Here is a 14,727-nt window from a genome sequence, read left to right on the forward strand (position 1 = left end):
TAATCCCAGCTACTCGGGAGGCTGAGGCAGGAGAATTGCTTGAACCTCGGAGGCAGAGGTTGCGGTGAGCCAAGATCGTGCCATTGCACTCCAGCCGGGGTAACAAGAGCAAAACTCCATCTCAAAAGAAGTAAAATAAAATAAAATAAAAGCGGAGCCCCTTTGCTTTTGGTTTGCTGAAAAGATCAGGGCTTCAGAGACTGGACAGCCGGGATAGATCCATTATTTTCTTTTAATGGCCAAAGTCCTTGGAAAGATAAATCAAGACCTGGATCTGAATTTGCTTGGCCAGCATAGACATGAAGACACCTTTCAATAGGCTCCTGGGCCTGATGCATAAAGACGACTACATAATCAATGAAGAGAGGGAACAGCCGCAGCTGCTGAGGACCACTGCTGCTTCCAGCTGCAAACCATGCCCCACTCTCGAGATGTGCCCATGAGAACAGGTTCAGTGGGGAGCAAATTTTCTATCCTTGAAGAGATGAAAGGTACCATCCACCACTTAATTTCTGAGAAGACATTAAATGTATGATTCTCATCTCTAAGAAATGAAACGCTGAGCTGGATTTTTGGATCAATGGAATACCTACTCCTGTTAAAGCACTTAAAAAGGAAAACATCTACAAAATGTCCCATTAGGCTGACAAATTTATAGCAGTATGAAAAGTGTGCCAGCAGTTTCAAAGCCGAATAGAGCGTTGTGTTTAAAGAGTATGAATGGATCTGAGTTCAGCAATATTTCATCTACATGAACAAGTTTAGCTATCACATCTCTTCCCAATATTTCCCACATTTACTTTTAACTATGCGTATGTATGCCATGACAGAATATGGACATCATCTTTAAAAATAAGTTGTAAAATGAATGATATTAAATGGACTTTCACAGCATGAAGACGTGGAAATATATTCTCATCTTGATGTGTGGGGCTGTACAGGCATAAATGCCATCAGCATTAATGGTAATTATGTGCGTAAATCCCCATGCTCTCAATGAGAATATGCCCCTTAGTTTGCAAGTACAATGACTGGCTCATTTCTGAGACTAGAAACAGCTGAGACTTCACCCCCTCTAACTGGGAGAGAGACATGGGGTAGCTGAGAGCATAAAATCTGATCACCCACTTTCCCAAAACATGCAATTCAAGCACTTTAAAACTCCTTCACCTCAGAAACACTGAAGATGTAGGAAAAAGCCTCACACTGCTGTCTGAGTATCCCGGCGATTTATGCTGTATCATTCACAGGTTCCTGTCACTTGCTAGGGCGGTTACACTACAGGAGCTATGCGCTCTCATAACAAACTCATTTTATTATGTTCTGATAACGATCGAGGATAATATTTTTCAGCCAACTCAGAAGAGGCTGTTTACAATAAAATTTTTCAGAAAGTAAGCAAATTTAGCATCCTGTTCACCAGAGCCAATATATTCTAATCTTATTAAAACAGGCAGGCAGATGACAGAGCCCAGGAAAAGGTTCATGTCTTCTCTTTTCAATTCTTAAATTAATAAGGCAGTGTGACCCAAGTGCTTGGTTAGGCTTCACCTTACACGGTAGGAAAACAAAAAAGTCTTCTTGGCCAAAAAGTCAGAAAGCATTAACAGAAAGGGTCGCCCGGTTATAACTTTACAAACACTTCATCAGGGTAAGATGGAGCAAAGTGACATATGTAATTAAAGTATACTAAAGAAAACAAGTCATTGTGGCTTTCAATTACAATGGTACTAAGAAGCAACCATATTATTTCTACAAACTATTTTCACTTAGCACAGTTCAGATGGAATTATTGCCATGACCTTTTAAAAATGTGAAAGAGTGAATCAATACCCTTTCAGAGGCAAGATTGCAGGAGCCGAATTGGCCATGCAGTAATGGTGTGTATTTCTGCATCAGAAGGCAGTTGAAACCTAATTATCGTCAATCACATACAAGGTAGCTCCACGTACTGATGAGCCTGTGCAGGCAGCAGCGTGCATGTGAGGGTCTGGGTGTGAGGGTCTTCAAGATAGACGAGCACGTGTGCTAAAGAGGGCAGGGATCTTGGATGCTTTGGGCCAGTGGAGTGGGGCTTACAGGTGAGTTATAGGGACTGTCACTCATTTACAATAACTAACACTGGCCCGTCAGAAACAGCCACCTGTAAATGATGTATGAGTGGCTGGCAGCCTGCCATCCCCCAATAGACCTTGCAGCCAAGAATCACATTTTATTGTCGAGGTCACTGGAATGCTTACTTGGATACATGCCATATATTATTTAAAAATAACAAACAGCCAATCAGCAACATTTCTTAAGGCTCAAGGGCAAAATAGCCAACCTGCTTTTAGAAAATAGGAAACGAACATCCAAGATCCATTTTAGCAAGTGATTTTTTTTTCAATTGCTTCTCTCCAGATACAAAGAAGCAACACTCTGGAGAGGCCTGAGAGTGGTGACACGGTGTCAGATGGGGAGAACACGTATGAATATTCACTTTTCCTAAGCTGCTTCAGACACGATGCCAGCACAAACCAACAACAAAAGCAAATGCCTTGCAATCAACAATAACGGCAGCCCCAACTGCCAGACTATGAAAGCCATGGAAACCAGTTTGCACAGGAAGGAAGGAAGGATCTTCAGTTTGATTTTTCCATTCAATTGCATAATTCTCAAATCTGCCTGAGAATGGTAAAATGATCCTCTGTACCATGGCAAATGTTTTTCTTGCACAATCAATCTATTTATATGCTATCAGAAGATCATATTATGTTTTTAATTTTATTCAGTAGCCTAAATATGGGTAGAAGTCTCAACATTATGCTATTATATTTCAACACAAGAAATACAGCATTATCAAATGTTATAGATATTAAGCCATGAAGAAATGTTTGGATAACCTCTTGCAACCTTTCTTGAAAATTAAAAAAAAAAAAACAGAAAACTACTCTTCTATAACTGTACAACTGTAAATGTTGTCCCCTCTAGTATGGTGTCGAAGATCTCTGCAACAATCAGCCTTCACAGCCCTGCTCCACTGGCCCCCACTTGTTCCCACAGAAATGAAAGACTCGGCATATTTGTTACCATTATACAGTAATTGGACAATCTTTTGTTCAACGCTCTTAATGTTCTTAGAATAAAAACATTAAAAACACACTTAAAAAATAGGAATACTCATTACACACAAGCAATAGTTTTTAATTTAGAAAAACAGTCTAATTGAAATTACATTTGTTATGCAGACACTACCAATAATTATCTTGGCTTTAAATATGCAAACCCAAAGATTCCTTTTGAATTGGTAACTCTTTTCAGAAGTGGCCACTACTAGTTGAATTCAGTGATCCAGGGACCCGTTGGTGATATCAGGTGGTCCCCAGGTGTATCAGATGGCCTCTTAGAGCGGCTGTGGTAAAGCATGTGGCAGTCAGTTCAGCAACTGAAGAGTTCCATGAGAGTCCTGCCCTAGCAGGAAGTCACCACGCTGCTCCCAATCACACCACCTCAACTGCAGAATTCTTGAAGTACACAAATCCTCTCCCCACATTGTAGCCTCTGGCCTCTAATATGCTCATCGCAAATAAGAGAGACAAGGAACAAGTGATGTAACTAAAGGTTGAAATCCTGTGCCTACTATTGCTCAGGGGTTTTGAGGAGATCACCACTGCTGAAAGCAGTGACTTACAGGTAAGAAGGAACTCTTACAGGATTCCATAACTCACTTGCTGGGCTCAAAAACATCGCGCAAGAGCCTCTCTCTTAAATAGCTCATGGCCAGAGACAACTTTAACACCTCTTCTGTATGATAAATCATGTTATTGCAATTTATGTGACACTAATATCTACTGTACAGTAACCACTCCAAGTCCTCTTAACCGGAGGCTTCTCAACATACTGATTTCTAATGCCCCACAAGTGCCAGAAAGTGATTGCTGTTGACCATTGTCTTGTTTTAATGTCCCTTAAATAATAATAAACTTGAATGCTAAAAAAAATTATTGTCATTCAGGAATATATTTCTTGTAAACTATTGTATGATGTAAAAAAAAAAATAAATTTCCCTCTTGGCAACTTAATTTGTAGATAACTGAGGTTGTTTGTAGATAGGAGTCCTACATTGAATTTGGAATCTATGTGACTGTTTAATGTCATTAAGGGAATATTGTATTGGTTACAATGGCTCAGTAAAGTAACTGGTTTCTATGTGGTTCTATCAATCTATTTCTGTAACACCGTACACTAGTTTTCCCCCTAGAGTACCCCTTGTAATGCTGAGAAAGTGTCAGAAATAATGACTGTCTACCTATATCTGCAATAAAACGTAGAGCATGGATATTATAGTTGTAAGTATCAAAGATTTATTTCATGACTGCAGGTAATGATGAATCTTTTAGCACAACTAATGTCTGGAGGAAACCTCTCTTCTTCTCTGAGCTGTCACATGGAGACTATTTATAGGGCCCTTAGTGCTGTGGGGTTTTAGCATAAAGAGGCAATGTGTCTAAGGTGCCACTGGATGGAAATGTTAGCAAGGGCTTCCTCTCATTGAAGATCTTTTAGTAGATGGCATTAGATTCCCTCTTTGTGTGTTTACGTCCCCCCAAAGACAGGGGACAGATGTTTAACATCAGCCCATTAATCCCTTAGCCCAGGTTCCTGTGACAGCACAAACCCAACAGAATGAGCCCTTTGCCTTTGCTCAGTGTAAATGCCGCAATTTACTGCTGATTTACAGAACAGGGTCAGGCCATTAGAAACTTGGCAATCTTCAGTACAGCTGGAAAACAATATGCATGATAAGCTAAAATCCAATACCTTCTTGCACTAATTAAATGGGTTCCCACCAGGACAAAAACACAAATTACAATACAGGGCTTTTCTGCATCCCTATGCATTTTTCTTCAGCTGTGACCAAGCTTTATTTGTATATTTCTTTTGGATATTAGGTTTTGATTCACTTCCACTATTTAAAGATTGTGTTCATATCATAGTTGTTCACTGTGTCATTCCACTGTAACACTGTTTCCAAATCAGTTGATAATAACTTGTTTTCCTCTGGTGTGAGCAGACAAGTGTATAAACAAAAACACAGATATGTCCTGAGAGCCTTTCTTGAATCTCCATTATATAGATGTGCAGGTCAGTTACAGCTCTTCTTTTAAAATAAACCAAGATACTATCAAAAATATTATACAAACCCCAAATAGCTTATTCTGGAATCAAGACAATGAATTTTATTGCAGAAACTCTTTCATAACAACATAGGACAGTAAAGGAGCGGGAACTGGGTTTGAGAATGAGCACTGCTTTTCAAAAGAGTGGAACTTACAAAGATATTTCATACAAAGAGTTAATACGGGTGCAGTACCTCTTATTTTCTATGGCTCATCTATCAGGATGTGTCTCCGGCCCCAGTGCAAAAAAAAAAAAAAAAAAAAAAAAGACCTTCTATAAAAGCAAGCACCCAGATTATGAGTCTATGAACCCCATGGCTGCCCAAGATTTTCCTGAAGAGTGAATAATATTTAGATCATATGTGGGTTGCCTCCAGATCACCCACTGAGAAGCAGAAGCAAGATTTTGAACAGCTGGAGGTTTAAGTACAAAACAAGAATAGCTACAGGCTTTATCTTGGATCCAAACGGTATGAATAATAATCATCATAAAGAAATACCTGGTAACTATAAATCTCATCAACCAATGTAAAAGAACATTCTAAATCTATTAATATTTTCAAAGACATTATCTTTCCGCCACCCCACTGCTTTGTGACTTGTTGTATCAGCTATATTATTTGCCTTAAAGCACCATCTAAGTGTTTTTCTTCCCCTGTGAGGGGAATCTTCCACAACCTTCGCAAGCTACAGCCCACTGCTCCCCTGCAGGAGGACTGGGGTATCATTAACAACCAAAGACACTTCAGGCACAAGTTGAAACTCCAGTGTTTCCAAACCTTCCTGCTTCCCATCAAAATTCATATCCTGTCACTGTTCTAGGAGCAGAAAGGCTTCTCATTATAGCATCATTCCCCTCTTGCAAAAAACACTGATTGCTGCACTGGTGGCTTTGGAAGGCAAAGATGTAATTTAGCAAAATAATGTACCATGCTGATTAATTTAATGTAGCCCATGACTAATTATGGTAATTCATTACATCTACAATTAGGCTAAGTAATTTATTGCACTGCAGTCTCATAAAGCAGAGGATTTATATCGAGTTTTGAATGTCACCCAAAGGACATTTCTGTACCTTGTCTTTACTGAAGCGGAATAAGGCTGCCAGCTGAGATGAGCCAAAGAAAAAAACCCCCCCACCCCCGCAACTTACGCACTGACACACACTTTGCCATTTTTGATGTTTGTATTTTGCAACTGAATTCAAGTGCAAGGAGAGTTTTTCCTGATCTCCTCTTTCTTTCTCCTCCTCAGACTGTGCCTTTGTCATGATTTGGTGTTGTTTTTGTTTGTATGCTGCATACCAGTTTCCTCTCTGTAAGCTCTGCAGACCTGACACAGGAAAGTGAACAATATATAAAAGCTACTGGGGTCTTCCCAAATATTATTTGCAGGCATTTGGTGGTGATCAGAGAAAACGGGTAATTGTGCTACTGAGGTCTGTTGCTATTCCGCAGATAGTACTGCAGTTGACTTCAACAAAGACCTCATCTTCTCTTTGCCGCATGAAAAGGGGACATATCCCCTCACTTAGGAAAGACGCAAACATAGCATTATTTTGAAATACAGCCTTGCTTGTACCCTGCAGCGGGGTTTGCTCCAGCGATGGGGTACTTTGGAGACCAATTTGTTTAGCTGATCACTGTCTCTTTGACGTGGCTGCAAATGTTACCTTTCTTTTTCAATCAAAAACACAGCAGGGGGTGCCATCTGTTTGGCACAGGCCTTAGCTCACTTCCCCAGTGCCTTTTTGTGCAGATCATTTTACGTGGCAATTTGCTAAAATCTTTCATTCCTTGGTTTTACTAAATATAAGTTTCCAAAATGGGCTGTTTTCTCAGAATGTCAGCAAGACTCACAAATGAATGCAGTTTTTCCTGAACAGCCAGTATCAGACCAAATGGAGCATTTTTCAGACTTCTTTTTTTTTAATGAACAAATACCTCACCGTCATCTGATTGTTTACTTAAAGCCGACATGTTTACTGAGGATGGTGAAAACACATTTACCCTACTGAATTTCACTTCGTTTTCTTTGTTTGGCTTCTACAGAGGTGCACTGTCACCAACACAGGCATCACAATTTTTAAGATCCTTGAGAGAATAGGTAAAGCAAATGCATAGATAGAGCAACCATATTAAATAGTCATTAGGAAACAACAGCTAGCAAGAAAGTGGTTAACTATTTTCCCCAGCTCAGATGCTGTTCAAAGCAATGAATACCCACCTCCCCCCCGCCCCCCCAACAACTCCAAGTAGGAACAGATGATCAGCACCACGTGCTGAAGCCACAGGGATGCGCGTGGATTTCCAAGTGCTTTGTAGAATACAAATGAATTATCCTCATTCTTCTCCTAGCAGAGCATATAGGCCAGACCTCATTAGAATTCAATATCACTCTGCTTTTCTAATGTTAATGTACCAGTTATATAAGAAATACGTGTGTTGGTGGGGCGGGGGCTTATTCCACAATTATGTTCAACATGATATCATAATTCTGAAAACTGGACATAATCTTTATTAAAGGAAATTATTGCATTTTGCCATTTTATCTTTTGTTTCTAATGTAACTTAAATTCCCATTCTAATAGTGGATTATAAGGGCCTTAATTCTTTGTGTCTCTCTTAAAGCTGCAGCGACTACAACACTACAGGCTTTATGGCTTTTTAAAAAATGCCGTGACTAAAGATCAGATTGTGAGGGCTCCACGTCCATCTCACCGTGAAAGGAACACAGCACATTACATTAATAAACAACTGTAGGAGTTTTCTTCATCCAGGAATAACTCAGGGCATTAAGGCTTGAGGTCTTTTGTCTAGAGTGCAGCAAGAAGTAATGAAAACAAAAACACCAACACATAAAAATACAATTTATGCCCTTTTATCAAGGGAAGAAAAAGTTGGTTAACGTTTGAAAAGGGAGCAGTAATGTAAATTTATTGACAATTTTATTGTAATAATTAGATGTTTACACAGTCTGGACATTGTGGCTAAATCACTTCTAGCATGTTTATTTGCAGGGAGCTGTTTTCTGGGCAATGCGGCAGGTTCATTAAGAAGACATACTGTATTAGGATTCAAAGAAACAACCAGCTCCCATTCTCCCCTTCCCAGTTATATGTGTGTGTGTATAGTTTTAAATATATATATATTTATAAATAATGAAGTAAAATACAGAATTCCCTTCATAAGAAAAACAACTTCCCTCGTGGCCCCAAAATAGGTTGAAAATAAATTTTGTGTTGGCTATCTTAATACACAGCATTAGAAAGACAATCTTTAATCACTATAACTAGTTTTTAATACCTAGTGTGTAAATGGCAATCTGTTTTTGACTAAGAATAAACTATGGCAGAGCATTACAGCAGCTCTTGCTTTACCCTTTTCTTCAAAAAACAAAAAACCCCATGGTAATTGTTTTAGATGAGATGCTTCTCTTCTCAACATTTTTTTTAAGAGAAAAACTCAGAGAGAAATATTTCTCTTAAGCAGCCTCGAACCAGATTAATGGATTAAAATTGCACATTTGAATAATTTGACTAAATTTATCTCTATGTGGCTCTTTCATTTTTTGTGTGTTTCTATACTAATCTTTAATATGTTGCTCTGATATGGTTTTCATGTTTCCAAACTGAGCTAAATGAAAATGACAGATTTTCAGTTATGCAAAAATAGCAATGAAGTGTCAGTAAAAATACATTGTGAACAAAATAATCTTTAGGAAAGATGTGAAATGAGAATAATCTTATAGCATGAAATGGGTCCAATAACAGAAGAATATTCAGGCAATTGTATCAATTTTTAAAATTCCAAAACTGTTTAAAAATTAAGGCACTAAATGTTAAGCTATGTTTCCAGCCTCAGTATACATCCATTAGAATTAAGTAGTATCAATATAGAGTATTTATTGCTATAGATCACAGCATTAGGAGAAGCAAAGGATGGTATAATTATAGCTTGAAATTCTCTACTATAATCATTTAGGAAAAGTTTATAAAACAGACTTATCTTTAATCACAGTTGCCACAATTTAATGTAGTCTCATTGTTTTCCTTTATCAAAGAGTATGTAATGATAATAATATAAATACATTATAAAAGTAATAGTTTCCCAGCTTAAATTGGTAAGGTTAAGATGGTAAGAGAAGCTTGGATTTTAGAAAGCAGTAATAGCAGGTACACAATGTGTCTATTTTTTTAAGCTGATAGAATTGACTAATGGTTCAAAATAATCAAGCAATCACATCATAAAGCACCATTTTAAAGAGAAGTGCTAAGAATTAACTCTATACTATCATGACATCATCAGATGTTACCAGAATTATGTACTACATCACGCTATAGATTACAATTGCTAGACTGGAAAATGGAATCTTCGGCAACTCTGCATAACAAATATACTTAATAATCTTAAATAAACTCAAACTTACTTTGATATCTTCTAAGTAATTCACATGAGAAATGAATTTTTAAAAAATCAGATCATGAAAGCCATTATTATTTGAAGGAATATGCTCAATATTTTAGATAATTTAAATTATTTAAGAGTCTTTTGCATCTTTTATTAGCTTTGCCTAAAGTTACAACATTAAAGCATTAAGGTTACATGTAATGAGGTCCTGGTTTGCCCTTATTTCTAGCCCCATATTTTCACAAACTACAAACCAAGATTAGTGCTATATTACAAGGCTAATTAGAGAAAATAAAATTGTGTCACTCCTAGATATGCATCTGATGTTTTTTAACTAGAAAGTGTGTATTCACACACAAACATTCATAGATACCCATCTGGAAGAAATAGTTAATAAAAGGATTAGATAATGGGCAAAGGAAGTCAGTACAAAAATTTTCCTTAGAAAGTCAGTTTAAAAAAATTAATTCTCTGCTAAGTCCAACCAACTACAAACAACATACACCTAAAGACTATTATTAGCAGATTGGTGGTTTTACATATCATGAGAAAAGTTTATTTAGAAACTTTATAGACAGAAGTAACATCTCTGTGATTAAAATCACCATTAACAGAAATTGACCATAGCTTGGAAGCCAATGACTTGATTTAAAAATGCATTGAAAACTAAAGGAGAATCAAATCTCAAACTCCTCTAGGATTATTTATATCAATTTTTACTACAAATAATAATACCAAGGGCTCACTACAATTATTTCAAGTAGTATTACAGCCAATGCTGAGTATCAAAATTTTTTTCCCTTGCTAGCTTTCGGTGCGAAGGAGACATTATTTGATCATTGTTTCATTTCAGTTCTCGTATCTTTAAATGCAGGAAAGCCATGTTTGACACTACTATTGATTTTTCAAGTCACTTCTAAACATAATCTCACTTGAGCCTAACCACAACCCTGACAGGGCAGAGAGAACAGGCACCACTGGTATTCCGCAGGGAAGGAAACCTATTCTAGGGCACAAGGCACTAGCGAGTGAAACTAGAATTTTGGTTGACTCCAGTTCCAGTGTTCTTACTACTACTCACTTTCAGCTGAATACTGCTGGTACAACTCTGTCCCCAACTGAAGGAAAAAGAGTCCTTACTCCTAAAGGGGTAGGGGGTCACTCTCAGCTTCCAGAGTTATGTTACCATAACTGGTAGCAACTCTGTAAAAGATGTTCACATTATTCATATACACAGGTCTTTGCTTCCCCTCACACTTAATTCAGTAGCTACAAGCACTTCGGAATTTTTTAAAAAAATAAATATTCTTATCTGAAACAATACTGAAACCCTTGCATTTCCCTCCCCGTTTATTTTTAAAATATATACAGAAGAAAAGATTCCCAGTTTGTTTCCCAGATAATCCGTAAGGTTCAGATATCACAAAATCAGAGAACCTTTTATGTCTTAGGACACTGCCAGTGGCTTAACCTGCTAAGAGCTGTACCAAGGTAAGGTTATATGCGGCTGTCCTTCTCCTTCCCTGTGTTTATGCCCTATCTTATTTAGACTATGAATCTACTTGGGAAAGACTACGTCAAATTCTATGTTTGAAATACCCCTTGCACAGGATGGCACTTAAATGTAATTTATTCAAAATGGAATCATTTAATTAGATAGGAAGAAAAATAGCAAGCCCTGAGACGATAATAAAGAATAAAGCAAATATGCTGACCAACTGAAACAAAGCAACAGAGATAACACCACACACTCACAAGATTGCTACATTTCAGTTTTTCAATTCAGGATGCTTATAACAGGATAAACACACAGTTACACATCTTGTTTTTTTGCTGGATTCCCAGAAAGTAGAGGGCATACTTGACATTGTGAACTCTGCAGAGCGGTAAGAATTATAAAATCTCATGGCTCATATGATTCCAGCTCCTTGGAATAGCCTGAGGAGGAGGAGGAAAGTGGCACAAGGAGATGAAAGCAGGGAGCAACAGAGACTCTACGGACCACAGGCGCTTGACCTGGGAATTAGGAATTAGTAGGGTATCCTAGATGGGACAGGTTATTTTACACCACTGAGATCTACTTGGTGGGCAGCTGGAGATCAGGATAATGCAGTCATCCGCTCCTTGTCCTTCAGAAGCATGATGTTCTGAGTAGTCGGCATGGAAACATTTCAAATAACTCTACAGAATGAAATACCCCTTGAAAATGGAACTTTAGTACACCCCTTTCTCTTGGGCTATAAGACAGTCAGTACTACAGGGTATATTTTAGACTGTGAGAGGGCTCAATTTTACCACCTCTCTGGTTAAATTCTGGAGCCTAGTAGTGAATGTTAGTCCTTACTTATCTCTTAATCTTTTCACTCTCCCCACCCCTCAGCCTCCAATCACTGAAGTACAAAAATATTTAAAAAGGATTTCTTCAAAAAACACAACAGAAGTCTTTATGAGGCCCAGTACAAGGCACTACTTGGGTGTCCATGGAATAAGACCTTGTACGTACTTATGTATCAGATATTCCAATGAAAATTCTTCTTAAACAAATTCATATCTCAACAAGTAAAAGTCATGTCAGACATTGCCATCACTCGGTTACAAAATTATACATGTTTTACAATGAAGTTTACTGATTGTACGGTTTAATAATCCTTTAAACCATTTTTTTAAACCTATGAATTAAAACCCATCCCCTAAAAAACAATTATTTGAGACAGAAGCAGCTGGATTTACAGTCCTCTTCAAGGCTCCCCCGGCTGGTCCCTTTACTGGGCTTCACATTGGAGGAGGTGGAAAGGATGGGAAAAGGTCCTTAGAAAAGGGTCGCTTTGGCTTGGTGTCCTCTCTGGACTCTGCTGTTTTGATTGACTTCCTATTTTCATCGGGACTGGAAGGTCAAGTGTTCCTGCATAGAAGTTTCTTCTCCATTGCAGATCAGCTGCTTTGGATATATGATCACCATGGTATGCTTTGCTGACTAGTGAGCCAAATTCAGCTATCCAATGGTCAATTATTGAATGATTCTTTTCACGTGCTTCAGATTATTTTATAGAAATGGTGACATCATTAGTGGTCAACAAGCATTTGTTGTATGACTATTATATGCAAAGAATCTAAGTAAGCATTTGGTTTGAATTCATCACAGTACTGCACAGCAGAATAGTGTTGAATTCAGGGGAAAGAGGCCGGTATGAGGCTTGGCTGGATAACTCACTACCCTAAGGCTTTGAAGACAAATTACTTAACCTGTTTCCTAATCGGGAAAATGGTAATGAATAACAGAACTTACTTCATAGGGTTGTTATAAGAATTGAATGAAAAGTGCACAGCATGACAAATAGTAAACACTCAGTAAATGTTAGCTGTTACTATTACTAGTCTTAGTTAAATTGTTATCATCATGTTTGATGTGATAAAGAACACAAGATTTTCTAAATAGACTCCCATGGGAGCTGGGAGGGGAAGGTAGTGTACGGGAATCTGCTTACTTGTTGGAATTTTCTCTTCCACGAAAGCAGCTGTCTCTAACCAGCATACGCTAGTGTCATTAATTTACTCCTTTGAGAGTACCTGTGTGACACTTTCCTTAAACAAGAAGTAAATTGCAGTTCAAGCTACAAAATGGCATCTGCTTTTACTCTAGCAGGAGTGATATTTTTATATTAGAAAGTTGAGGCCAATAAACAGAAAACAGACAAGGGCTGTGCTATATTGCCTCTCTGAGTAAAGGATAACAAAAAAGAAAACTGGAAAAAACAAAACAAAACAAAAAAACAGGAGAGAAACCTAGGAAAACACCTTCTAAAGTCCCAGCATTAGGAAAGGTACTTAAGAGATGGGCTTTGGGAGCAGTTTCTATATTCATACCTTTGCACATATTCAAGTGTTTTGGCTTGCTCAACTTCCAGCCACCTCTCTCAACACCAAAGACCTAAACTGAGCAGTAGTATGACTAAGGCGACTTTCTGCATTTACGGTTCCTTTCATCTTGGGGACTCAAAGCACTCCAGTTAACGTAATCATACAACTTTAAATAAACAGGGAGTAAAAGTTAACAAAAAGGACAAAAGCTAAATTATGATTAGATTTGGCGGCAACTGTGAAACATCCCACTTACTTGCAGAAATTTTTGATCTGCCCAAGGCAACAGCTAGAATGCTTTCAAGATCAGATGCAGGAAAGGCTTCTCTGATATTACCCAAGTGGAATGCAGGGCAGCAGTGATTTGGGATGCTTCACTGCAAAGTGAAAGTAGATCACTTGCCCCAAGGTGCCTGAGGAGGCACTTGTGCCCCTTATTTGAGGTCACAACACTGAACACAAAGAAAGAAAAGAAGGAAACATCTAAGGACAATGTACCACAATTCAGCATTCTTATTATTCACAATCTCACTCAATTCTGTTATAACAATAAAATCCAACCTACTTGTTGATAGTATTACGGGATATACTAACTGTATAAAGCCATTTTCACTATTAAGTTTACTAGTCAAGTTCTTTTATTCTTAAATCTTAGGTCTTGAGATATTGTGGGGTGCCAAATCAGTTAATTAACAAATATTTACTGGATCCACACCATATAATGTGTACCATGCTAGCAATAAATGTTTGTGTATAAGTAATGGTAGAACAGATTCTACTAGCAGAAACAAGAAAAAGCCACTCAAACACAGCATTAACAAAATGTCATTCCATGCTACTGTGATCATATAATTTTTAAAGTATTTATCTCCTCATAAAATAGTATACTATCACGGGTTCTAACACATATTCTGGAAGAACTCAACTCTAAGGCAGTAGGTATATAATAAACTGGCTAAAGCTGAGATGTCTAGAAATCTCTTGTTTCCAATCCAGAGGATAAATTGTTGTGCATCTGAGTATCTATTAAACTTTTATAATAATATTTTAACAATATAGTGCTTGTTTCTCTGTATTTTTGAATACTAAGTATATTACTGATAAATGAGGTCACATTCATCAAATGTTTTTATTTTATATATATATACACAGTGTATACACACACACACACACACAGACACACACACACACAAAGTATTCTTTCAACCTTTGAGTGAAGCTGTGTTTTCCATATCTTGATCATGTGTTGATCCTCACTCTTCACCACCTCTTTCTTTACCATGTGGATTGCTTTTCAATAT

Source organism: Macaca nemestrina, chromosome 4 (assembly GCF_043159975.1).
Source record: "Macaca nemestrina isolate mMacNem1 chromosome 4, mMacNem.hap1, whole genome shotgun sequence".
Taxonomy (NCBI): Eukaryota; Metazoa; Chordata; class Mammalia; order Primates; family Cercopithecidae; genus Macaca; species Macaca nemestrina.